The sequence below is a fragment of the Heliangelus exortis genome, chromosome 2 (assembly GCF_036169615.1).
Source record: "Heliangelus exortis chromosome 2, bHelExo1.hap1, whole genome shotgun sequence".
NCBI lineage: Eukaryota > Metazoa > Chordata > Aves > Apodiformes > Trochilidae > Heliangelus > Heliangelus exortis.
This window is the reverse complement of record NC_092423.1, coordinates 65,578,885-65,591,471: the sequence shown is the minus strand read 5'-3', so window position 1 is coordinate 65,591,471 and position 12,587 is coordinate 65,578,885.

The window sequence follows — 12,587 nt, the reverse complement described above, 5'->3', positions numbered from 1 at the left end:
CGTATTAATCAAAGAAAATGTTATCCAGATCTATAGAAAATGAACCTGATGCTGTGCAGGCTTTTTTACTAGAGTGGTAGTCCAACTTGTCTTTATTTATCGTGGTTTTAATCAGAAAAATTACTTCTGTTTTGGATCATTTTGGGCACTTTTGTGCACTTGTTGGGTTTGCAAAACTGCTGGTTCAAATGAAACTAATACCCCCTGTAGATCAAAAATACTGATTATTGACTTGTGAAAATAGTACCATAACTTTGTTCAGCTGGTCCTCTTGCAGAGTCCTGCTGACCACTGGCTCTCATTTATTATTTATTTCTGCTCTAGTGGATCTAGGACCATTCCAGTAGATAGCAGTTGTTCCTTGCATTCCAAAAATCAAGGCAAGAGAGCGTGCATAGAACTTCAGCTACTTCAGCTCACCAGTTTTCCAAACCATATAGAAAATCCAGAGTTGGTCATGAGGAATCTTTTTACATCTGTCTCTTCCTGACAGACTTTAGCAGCATTTTTGCAGAGATGTGAAGCTGTTAGGTTTGGTACTGCTATACTTTGGTTTTCATAATGCTTTATTCCTAATAAAAAAGAGTAACAGTGTATTGCTAGAAAGTCAGAAATCGTTGCATTGTGTTGCATGGAAAAGCAGTAGAGATTTTGTTCTATAGCAAATGGCTTTAATTTAACTAGTGAGTGAATATTTGAGAAAACCAAGTTTTTGCAGTATTTTGTGGGTTTTGCTGTTTCTTAATTGCTGGAGAAAGAACACACTGCTCTTCTGCACCTTAATACTTCCATATTATTGAAATGCCCAACCTCCTTCAAAACGTTACTATCTCAAGTATTTTTTTAAGTTTCACAGCTTTTCTTCTGTGGCCTTGGTTTGGGTGGCCGCATTCCAGGCTGTACCTGGACAAATGCAATCCACATAAAGATTTATGAATACAGAAGTCAAAGAACCCTGAAATTTGTGAACTATTTTCCTTTTTCTTCCCACCATTCTTTTTCTTAAACAGAAAATAACAGAAGGATAATAGTAAGTGCAATGACAAAACCTGTTATACTTAAAGGCTTACTGTCAATTGTTAGTGAATCTTAACTTGTACATTCAATAATATTTCAGTTGTTTGAGTGCATATTATTCTTCAGATGCTAATGTGGTCTGATGACAGATATTTTACTGCTACAACTATACAAAAATATTTGCAGAGTCTCCCTATGCTCTGCACTATGGTGTATAAGCCCATGAAAACTATTCCCCCATTAGTACTAAGGAACTGAACACACACAAAAAAATGAAAGGATAAAAAGGATGAAAAAATACTAGCTGAAATATATATATATATATATTCACGATTAATTCTCAAATTTAGTGCTTTCAATAAACAGAAATCTATCAGTGGTACTATGAAACGCTGGAAGACCCTCTGGCACTGATTTAAAACAGATCCTTTAAAGGGTTTTCTGTGATACGTTTCTGCAACAGGCAATATACAGTAGGCATGATGCAGTATCCCTTTTCTGAATGGAGAAGAAGTTGCATCTTTCCCTCTCTGTAAAGTCACATGAGTTGCTAACATGTCGTTAGTAACAATGCTCTGCTGCTGTGTATCAGTAACCAGACTGAGAAAATACTTCAACCTTCTTCTTCAGGATAAGAGGGGAATAAAATGTAGCAGTTCTCTCAGAGGTCACCTGAAAATGACTTTTGTAAAGATCAGTCAGAACCTGTGAACACACAGAATTGGTTTAACTCAGTAGGAAAAGTGAAGATCGACCTGAGGATGCTTGCCTGTTATACTTCATGACTTCTCAGGTTTGAACTTTAGCATCAGGATAAACTAACATCTTTAGACCCAATTAATCTGCAGAACCTTAGAGGAGTTTACCACTGAGACTAAAAAGGAAGCATACCCAGCAGCTGCTGGAACCGAAATCTGGGCTTAGCATGGCATCAGTTCATGGTATAATTACCATTTAAAAGCACAGTCATGTATTTTGAGAAAAATTATGCCACAGGTTTTCACTGGTCTGTCTCTGTCCAAGTCAGAAATATACTTTGTCTTTGTATTAGAAGTCACATTTTGCTGAGTGGTGTACAACCAATCTATCCACACTAGTGAAAGAGAGGTTTTGCTGAGGAGTTTTATATGGGACACCTAGATGAAGGAAGCAGCAGGGAGGCTATGCCTGTTAAGTAACATTTACACTAACACTTCTACCCTCTTGTGCCACTTGAATACTGTTAAAGTTCAGAGTCACACTTTCACTTTTAAGTGCAGGCCACTCTCAAATTAATCAAAAGTCTCTGGGCATCTTTGCTATAAGTGAATACCAAAGGCAGTTTACTATGAAGGCTAATAGATATTCAACATCCCATCTTGGTGTAAAGACACAGCCTGACAAGCTAGTTTACCTGTTTAACTTATTAACATTTTGATGTCCAGAAAAATATTAAAGGCTTAACTCAATTAGCCAAAAGGAATATTGTTCAGGCTTTTCTTTTGCTCATATCAAACACCCTACTGATCTTATTTAAAGCAACAGTAAGATTAAACAACAACTGTGCAAATCCCCTAAGTTCCCTGCATACAACTCTTAAAGGCATTGCTAGATAGTCTGTGCAGACATTTAATTTTTTGTACAAGTGGATATGGTTTCAGAAGGCTTATTACAGTTTCTAAATGGATTTTCCTGGATAAATATAGTTTCATTGTTAAATGTATTGTGTAAACAACATGTTCTAACCTACTTCATATCATAAGCAAAGACTGATGTATGATCACTAAGTCCTGTACAGTCCCCATGGGACACAATGATTTTCCTCAATACCTTTTTCACCTTGGTCTTTACTGGTTACCTTAAGGAATCTCAGATTTCTCAGAGCAGTGGGAAACTCCCAGAGCAAGGAAGACTTACTCCCAGTGGAAAAGGACTAGGTTGGGGAAGATTTTAAAAAATGGACATACACAGGTCTATGGGATCTGATGGTAGGGACCCACTAGGCTGGATAGGCTCACCTCAATCCCAGGGAAAGTGAACAAGCAACTCCTTCTGGAAACCATTTCTGAAAACGTGGAGGAAAAGAAATATGTATGAAGGAGAAATCTTACTTCACAAACCTGATGCTTTCTCTGGTAAAATTACTAGCTCAGTGGATGAGATGAGAACAGTATAATTTATCTTGGCTTTAACAAGGCTTGTTAAAAAAAAAAGCCTTGTGGGCTGCATTAAGCAAAACATTGCCAGCAGGCTGAGGGATGTGATCCTTCCCCTGTGCTCAGCCCTGCCTGCACACATTTGGAGTTTTGGGTGCAGTTCTGGGCTTCTCAGTGCAAGAAACACTGGAGCAAGTCCAGTGTAGGGCCACCAGGATGAGTAAGGCATTAGAGCATCTGTCACATGAGGAGAGGTTAAGAAGCTGAGAGAACACTTCAACCTCAAGAAAAGCAAAGGCAAGGGAATCTTATCCAGGTGGGTTTGAACTAGGAACCTTCCAACCTCAACAGTTCTATGATTCTGTGGAGTTTCAATACCAATACTTCTGTTGGCAGGTAGTAAAAGAAGATGAAAACACACTCAGGGACTATTTAAAGTAACACTATTTAAAGTAAATAAAGAAAGTTAGAAACATCTCCCTGTTGTGTCCCACATTTAGCATTAAGTTTAACCTTAACTAATTTTTGTGAGAGGAAAATACTGACTTTTGTTTTACATTACATAATTTTTTCACTAGAAACCATACAGTTAGGTACATTAGTACTGATATAACTTGACCCTCCCAACTTACATTTAAGGTAGGAAAGGCTTAGCATTAAGGCACAGTGTATTTTAGCATTTTTGTTGATAATTATTTGGGAATAAAACACAGGTTTCCTGACTCCAGCACTAGGATTACTCTCCAGGAAAAACCTACAGCGAACATTTAGCTACTCTCATGTACAAGGATTTTCATTTCTGGCACAGAAGCACACTCTTGTTCCATGGCCTTTATTAAAGTTTAAAAGAAATGTTGACGTTTTCCTGTATTTCATGCTGAGTATGGAAGAAAGAAACTTCTCTCTGAGCTGACCTTGAGGAGATGTTGTGTTGCCTCAAGCCCTGTCATTAAACATAGCAGTGAACACTAATGTTTATGATAGAATGTTAAAAAAGGAGTAAAACAGTAAGAACCCCTCTTTAATTTTCTGCTGTACCCTGCTATCCTAAAAATATATGTATGTTTATATGTATGTTTTCCAGGGTTACCTAGTATTCTGCATGTATACATATATTTTAGGCACATAGAAGAATCATTTGAAGTATTTATAAACATCTATGGGTGTTCTAAGGAATTAAAAGTGTCTGATCAGAACAGGTATCAAGCAGAACATCTGCTTGTGATTTCAGGACTGTTTTGCAGGTCTAAACAGATCAGTAAAACTTCAGACCCTGTTTTCACTTTTGCTCTCTATGCATCACAATCAATAGCACAGATTAAAAAGGGATAGAAGAAAATACTTTCCCCTGCCAAATATCTGCTGCCTTCATAAGATCACATCTTCTGATTTTTTTTCTTAACTATTTTTTTTGGCGCATTTAAGTCCTGAAAGCAGTGACCCTGTTGCTAAGCAACTGAGATGCTTAGGCCTCAGCCCTGGTGGTTGAGATGAAAAAAGGTCAATTAATGTGGCAGGCCTGTCCTTATCAATATGCTACTGTGGCACCAACTTTTATTTCTTTACAGTAATATATCATAATAAGTTTTGTAGGTCTTTATACTGTGGTTCTCCTTTTGAATAAAAGCATAACTAAGACTTGAGGGTATGTCTGATATAACAGAAAATGTAACCATAAAAAAAAGAACCCAGAATAGAAATCATCTGACTGCTGACTATCCTGCTGTGCTGCCTGAGGCACTTACACATTTCCATTGAGTTATTTTATGATCAGGCCAGTATGTTATTGAAATATTATCTCTTTAGCCTTTCTCATTCTGATAAGAAATGACAGGCTCTCAGAACAGTAATACACATGGAGAACAAAATATGGAGCTGTGGAGAAAATTCAGCTGGGGTAAGGAACAGCAGTGCAAGCATATTCCTGTTAAAACTTCCTCAGTACTCTTGTGATGGATTTTGAATAACTCTCCTTTTTTGTTTATTCCAAAGTGAGCATCAGAAACTTCGACTATAGTGCTACTACTAATAGTGCTGCTACTACTACTACTAGTAATATTGCAACAAAGTTTTCACAGAATCACAGGATCATTTAGGTTGGGAAAGAACTTTAAGATCATCAAGTCCAACTGTAAACCTAACATGGCCCACTCTGCCAGTAAACATTGTCCCTCAGCACCACATCTACATGCCTTTTAAATACCTCCAGGGATGGTGTCTAGACCTCTTTCCTGGGTGTCCTGTTCCAGTGTCTGACAACCCCTTCAATAACAAAACTCCTCCTAGTATCTGTAGAGAAGTATTCCTCATTTGGAAATGCTATTATTTTAAAATCACTATTACTTAAAAGTCAATTGTTCATCACTGGATTATTAAAGCATTTTGAGATGTAACCTAAATCCATCTGTTCCTACTGCCTGTTGATCAGGTTCCTGACTGTGAAGTTCCCCCCCCTCAGGAAATTATCAAATGTAAACAGCTACACAAGCTTCTAAGGAGAAGGTTGCTGGCAGTGGCTCTGACCATTTGGGGTTAATGGGTGATAAAGCTGGCACTTGACTCTCATCCAGGGCACACAGTGCCTGAGCCAGTGTCAACAGTGATCTCTTTTCTCACACACTCAGGATGGGACTGAAGAAGCACTCTGACAGGCCCTGGAACAAATGGTTTCTAGTTTGGCAGCATCCTCTGTGCTCTGAAGGCACTGCCAGTGGGGTAAAGTTTGTGGGGTCACGCTGCCATTCATTAGCTGGTACTAGGATGATCAGTGTACTGATAGACTCCCATGAAGAGAAACTGATTTTTACATGGTGATTTGAAAACACAGAGTGCTTTGCCTTCATTACTGGTCATTCTTCTTTTCCAAGTGTTATTAGGGTCACAAGGCAGCTTACTCTTCCTTAGTTTTGAACAGTTTTTTCTAGCCAAACACTGCACTGTAAAGGGTGATGCTCAGAGGAGATGCTGGTGGACTGGGGGTGCCATTTCTTGCCTGCTCTTTGCTCTTCTTTCAAGCCTATCCTGTTGCCCATGACAGGACAAGAAAGTCTGAACAAAGTCAAAGTGCTTAAAAATGTATTCATTCCAGCAGGAAACAAGAATTGCATCTAGTTAATGATAGGAGTTTCCATGAGTGATCCCTATGGATACAGTAACAGGGGAGAGGCTTGGGGAGGCTCCTTCTAAGAGCAGCTAGCATCCCCTCAGACTGTGCTGTTTTACAGAAAATAGGAGTTAAAATCCAGAGGAGGCACCCTACTCCTAATTCTAAAGCTACTCCAGAGAGACAGCCTCCAGAAAACTTTTTTTTTTGCTGTCAGATAAAAGAAAATCAAACTGCAACCCTTCATATCTTATTGGCAGTCACTTCATGATTTCAGGTACATAAAAACTACCTTGTTAATTACTGTTTATAGATAAGAATAAAACTAAAGGTCTCACTCCCTGTTTTGAAAGCACGACTATCCCTTCTCTTCCCCACCCCTCCTATGCAAGTTAAATAATTTACTTTTGAAAAATTCCTTCTGACTTTACACTGATGGGAGACTAGACTCAAGGACTACTGCTGTCTCCCTGCTTCAGGGAGTTGGAGTGTTGTATTCCCTCTGCCCTTATATCCAGTGAACATGATGGCATGAACTGACCTCCATCTAATTTGGAGCGAGGACCCTCAGCTGTTCATCCTGGTTCCCCTGCAGTTACAATGCTCATGTGTGTTTTACTTCCTTGTTTTATAGCATTAATGGAGAAGCAGATGTTGCCTTCCTCCCTGCAAATGCTATACTGTGAATCATCTCAGCCTCTCTGTAAAATTTTAACTTAATGGAGTCCTGGCATTTGTGATGAGCTGAGGAACTTAATTTTATAGAACAACCTATTGAACAAGCTGTTCTTGGACATTCCCATCTCAACTAAATGTTAAAAGTATTAAAATTCACATTAGCACAAGAGGAAATTTTGCATGGGTAATCCTTTAATACAGTGTTTTATGGCTCTATTAGCTGCACAGCAGCTGGTGACATGATGAATTTAATCCATTAAAAAATTCAGTAAGAGGTTTAAAAGTCAGCTTTTTAAACCATAATCTTGCTGCAAGGAAAGAGAACTTCTCCTCAGGGCCAGAGACATGGTGAGTTCACAGTGTGGCAGGTATACGAAATATACCTGCATGACAAGCTTTCATATGCTTATGGTTTCACACCTAGCAGAGAGCTTATGGTGATGAGAAAGAGCTCGGGAGCACAGGGGAATTCTAAGAAGCATCTTTAAGTAATGCATCTATCTGTCTAGCTTTGTCTCTCTTCATTTTGTTAAAGGACTGTTAAAGGACTTAATATTGCATTAAAAGGTTGATTTTCTGCTTCTTATATACACATTCCATACAAAGACCATAGCAGAAAAACTATTTGTTTCTCTCTGCAAAATTGACTACTTGCCAAAGAGTGGTAGAATAGAAAACTCCCCGTATTTACTATGTGAAAAAAATTGCAGATTTCTGAAAAGCCCTTTCTTCTTGTTTTCAATACAAAGATAGAAGGGAAAATGTTTGTGTGTCATAAATGTGTAGGAGTACACAGTTTTGCCAAATTGCTGGGTTACCTTGAGGTTATTAAAGATGTAGTGAAAATGTGAGCTTTTATCCAACAGCTTTTCTTTAAAGTTTCTTTGCAGATGCAAAGAACCCCCTGAAAACACAGCTTGATTCCTACAGGCTTGTCATATAAGTTAGCAAAAAGCACCTAAACAGCTCCTCCTCCTCCTCCTGTTGTTGTTATTATTGTTATCATCATCATAATCATGATTATAACAATCACTACTATTTCAGGTGCATGACTTTTAGGACACTTTTAGGAGCCCTCTCCCAAGACTGCTTGCAGTGTTATTATCATATATCCTTACTCCTTGACAGCTCTCTGGAACCAGCCTTTTATGAAATTAGGTTGCTTAAAACTAATTTACCTTGACTGTGCAGTTATTTTAATCATGGTTTTCCCATACAAATATTTCAGCATTATCTACATTGTCCTGGATGATTTATTTTGCCAGGCACAAATACAGTCTAGCTTCCCTTCCCAAACATTCACCTTTGCTAGGTTTCCCTGGGGACAAAATAAATGTGCTTTAAATTAGGGTAAGCACACTTTTTTACATAACCCCACTATTAAATTTTATTTATTGTATATCTGATTATGATCCATGATGTACTGTTACAGATCATAAAACAATACAGGACACCTGAAGTAAATAACTAATCTGGTCTTTAGCCAATCCAACTATGCCAAGGAAGACCCCACAGAACTGCAGTAGCATTAAATGCTTTATCAAGGTTAAGAAAAAGTCCAGTAGCATTAATTGCTTTTCTTCTGTGTATCCTGCTCTCTCTTCCCTCTGCTGTGGGGTGAAAGTGAGAAATGGTTGGGATGAAAGTGAGAAAGAACTGTACAAAGACACTATTCTCAGACTGATTGAAAATAAAACTGAGGGAAACATTTTTTGTTCATTGTACTTGATATTATGTGACTTTTAAAAAATTTATTTTCCTCTAACTGACTTTGTGCCTCTTACACCTCATCTGGGTGCAAATAAAGGTAAGCTTCACTACAAAATGAAGTTCATAGGAAAAAACACTTGAATAATTTGCATTCGTTAAAAAAAGCCTCAGCAACATAATGTGTATGAGCTGTACACGTATCTACATACCCAAGTACCTGCTGCTGTGCATTAGCTATTCCCATACTCAAAATTAAATCATGACTTACAGTCTAGGATCATTCAGTGATAAAATAGAACTGCTATGTATAGACATGCATTAAATAAAGGTTGGGGAGATTCATCCAGAGAAAGCAATGAAATATTCAACTTCTTTTAACTTGTTTCTGGTGGATATTTTGTCATGCACTTTCTGGACAATTGAAGACTACATAAATCTCATGCAGATGCTCTGTTTTGCAGCTGCTGCACACATCCCCTGTAGTAGGACGCATACTACAATGGTGTATTTCTCACATTTTGGGAAAACATTTTGGCATCAAGATACATATATAATGCTGCATTATAGTAAGTACCCTGACTTCCCTCCTGTTTAATGAATTAGTGTGTGTGCACATGGAGGGGACTATGTGTGTGCTAGACTATATTGGCTCCACACTTGCTTTGTTTCTGTTTTCATGGTTAAGCCTGACATTATTTTTCCATTGCTCTTGGCTGCCTATTACTTGCTTTGTGCCATCTTTTGAAAAGCTGCCCTCAGTGCAGTAAGTTGGGTGGATCAACATGGAAGAATGTCTACTGAATTGAACTGTAATCTTGATGTGTCCACCTAACCTCCAGAGTGTACGAGCAGGCTGGTATACTTCATAATCACGGTCCATCTACTTGGTTGTCCTTAAATCCTGAGATTTTGCAAAGGACAAAAATAATCTTAAAAAAGATAGAGAGATCAAAATAGCAAGAAAAAACCTGTTAAGAAGCACTCACATGTCTGAAGATCTCTTCCATGCTTTTTCTTAAAACCTATTTGCAGATAAATTGGTGTGAAGGTTACAACACTAGCTGAGATAACTCATTGTCCTTTCTGCCTTCAAGTGTTCTTGCAGTTTAGAATGTATCAACTTGCACAGATTTTTTTGGTTTGTTGATTACAGTAGTGTGCAAAGCAATTAACATCTCCAAAAGCCTAGAATTAGCTTCTCTGAGATTAATGTAATTGCCACAGAAGTCAAAATCTAAATTCAAACTATGCTAAATCACCACATACAGTGCAATTAGTAAAGAGAGAAATAACTTGTTTGCCCTTTTAGAGTAATGAAACTTGTTATAACACACCCTTAGCAATACATTATATTTAAATGGGATTTGTCAGAGTACCATTTACAGACAAACTTGATTCCTTTTTTCTTTTTTTACAGCATGTATCACAGATGGCTGATTTATAGATATTCACATACTTGACTGTATTTCACAGTTTCAATACCAATGGTTTTTAAAATAAGGTTTTGATTCAGAGGAGCAAAGAATGAATATTTAGAACAGCCAGAATAATACACTCACATAATGCTTTGCATATATATATGTATATGTGTATCTGTGCCTATAAGCACAGACATGTACATTCATACATACCTACATGTTTTGCATTTAAGAACAGTGAAAACTTGATAAAACATTAATTAATAAATGCCCACATCACCTCTCTAAGTAGCCACTTTTATTACTCTCAACATACATAAATAACAGGGAATAGCTTATCAAAAATAAGTGGGAAGTTCTGTATCTTGCTATTATTGGAACACAGAATTTAAAGATATAGCATAAAAGTATATCACAGAATCACAGAATACACTGAGTTGGAAGGGACCCATCAGGATCATCAAGTCCAGTTCCTGTCCCTGTGTAGGGCATCCCAAGAATCACACCATGTGCCTGAGAATCACACCAGGAACCCATGGGAATTTTCTGGAAGCATGCTCCTTGCTTGTTGCAATAATAAAATATTGCAGTCTTTATTTTCTTAGCAGATACTGTCTGATATGGAGAAGAGCATTTTAAAAACTTATTACACCTCTTCCTTACTAATGTAATTTAACTTTTTACTTTATAACAACTTTAAGTTCCAGTTGTACATTCTTTGCTATTTTTCATTTGAACCATGTTCTTTCAGTGTGACAGTTTTACCTGTCTGGCAACTCAATTTTATGGAAGAAAACAGTAAGAATATTGTAGCATATGTTAATGATACAATTTAAGGTATCTCTTGTCGACCATTTAGCCAGTCACTGAAAAACTTCCTAACTTTAAGAACAAAAAATAGCCCCTTTAAACTTTATGTAAAAACAAAGTAATGGACTTTGATGGATTTGACAAAAGTCATTGACTGAATCATCTCTGTGGACTGGATTAAAAAAAGTCTGAAAGGTGGGATTAATGTGACTATTCGCCCTTCTATGTGCTAGCAACTTCTCAAGTGTAGCAGAAACAAAAACGTGTAAGAAAAACCTTTGTAAGAAAAATATCAAATTGCCTAGAAAAGATAATTTTATTAGTATGTGTTGCAATGTAGTCTAGTCTTATGTAGGAAGACACCTCAGCCATGGTATGTTTTTATTAGACATAAATATTTATGCCAGTGATTGTAAAAATAAAACCTGGATTTTAAAAAGCCCCAAAATTAAACAAAATAGATTTATTGTTACACAACCTATTTAGATTAGAGCAGGGGAAATTGATACTTTCAAAGTTTAAATTTATTGTAAGTATCTGCTTCTCATTTATGATGTCATTTTGACATTAAATTAATGTAAGTTACCTTTACAAAGGAGTGCAAAACCCTACATATTAATGGAGAAACAAGGATTAAAAGTTATTTAAATTACTGTTTTTCTGTCTCAATTTCATCATGTCAGGTAAGTAGTTGAGCATGTGCAGTCACCATATGGAATTTGAACAGTAGGTGCCCACTGTCTCAGACCTTCCTGAACTCTTTACCCCAAGTATCCCAACATGCGAGTAACAAGGTCAGGAATTTTCTTTTCTTTGAGCCTTCAGGACTACTTGTCTGGCAGTAGTTATTCCCTGTAAGATAATCTTCAGGTTATTTTCCCTATAACCAACTTGCAAGACCACTGAGCAGCTTCCAGGGCCTCATTCAGAGGCTCTCTGCCTTTATGAAGGGCAGACTGATAAGAATATGTTCCTACAGTCTCTGCTTTTAGCTGTTTCCCTTCCAGATGAAAGTCAGTGATCAATGATTTTCATGTCCTTCTTGTTAATGCCCCATCACAAATAAAGAGACTACAACAGTTGAACAAGCTAAGCTAAAACATAGGGGGATAGGTGCTAGCTTTGACCTTTGTAAAATTAGGACATTAATATTTAGCAATAACACAATTTTATAATGATGAAACAAACAGTACTTTCAATGATTTAAAAGAGGTAAAGAGGCTATAAAAGTATCCATTGCTATTACAACATTTACTAAACAAGCATTTGGAGGTGAGCAACTTCCATTGCATTATGTCAAAAACATTTACCAACAAGTTATTTGCGATAGCTGGAAAGGTATAATTTGTACAGAAGGCAAGGAAATAATTTGCTATGATTAGCTAATGAGGCCTCTAAATAGCTGTTTTGCTTTGTGAAGAGCCACAAACCATTGGTGACAAAAAGAATCTTTTAAGTTGTCAAGAAAGACCACTAAGGTATTTCAGGAAAATAGGAAACCTGAAAATGGCTCAAAAAAGAGGGCGTGGGTTCTCCCACCTGTGAAGGGGCACGCAGTGAAAAAATGAGAGTTGATGTGGTGTCATATGCCAGTAAGACAGCTGATAACAAGAACTGACATGTAGGAAGAAACCTTTGTCAAATTGCAGAAGTTCCAGAGCTGGGGAAGCCTTACTGAAGCCAAGTGATGTTGGGAAGAATGAATGTGCCATGCCA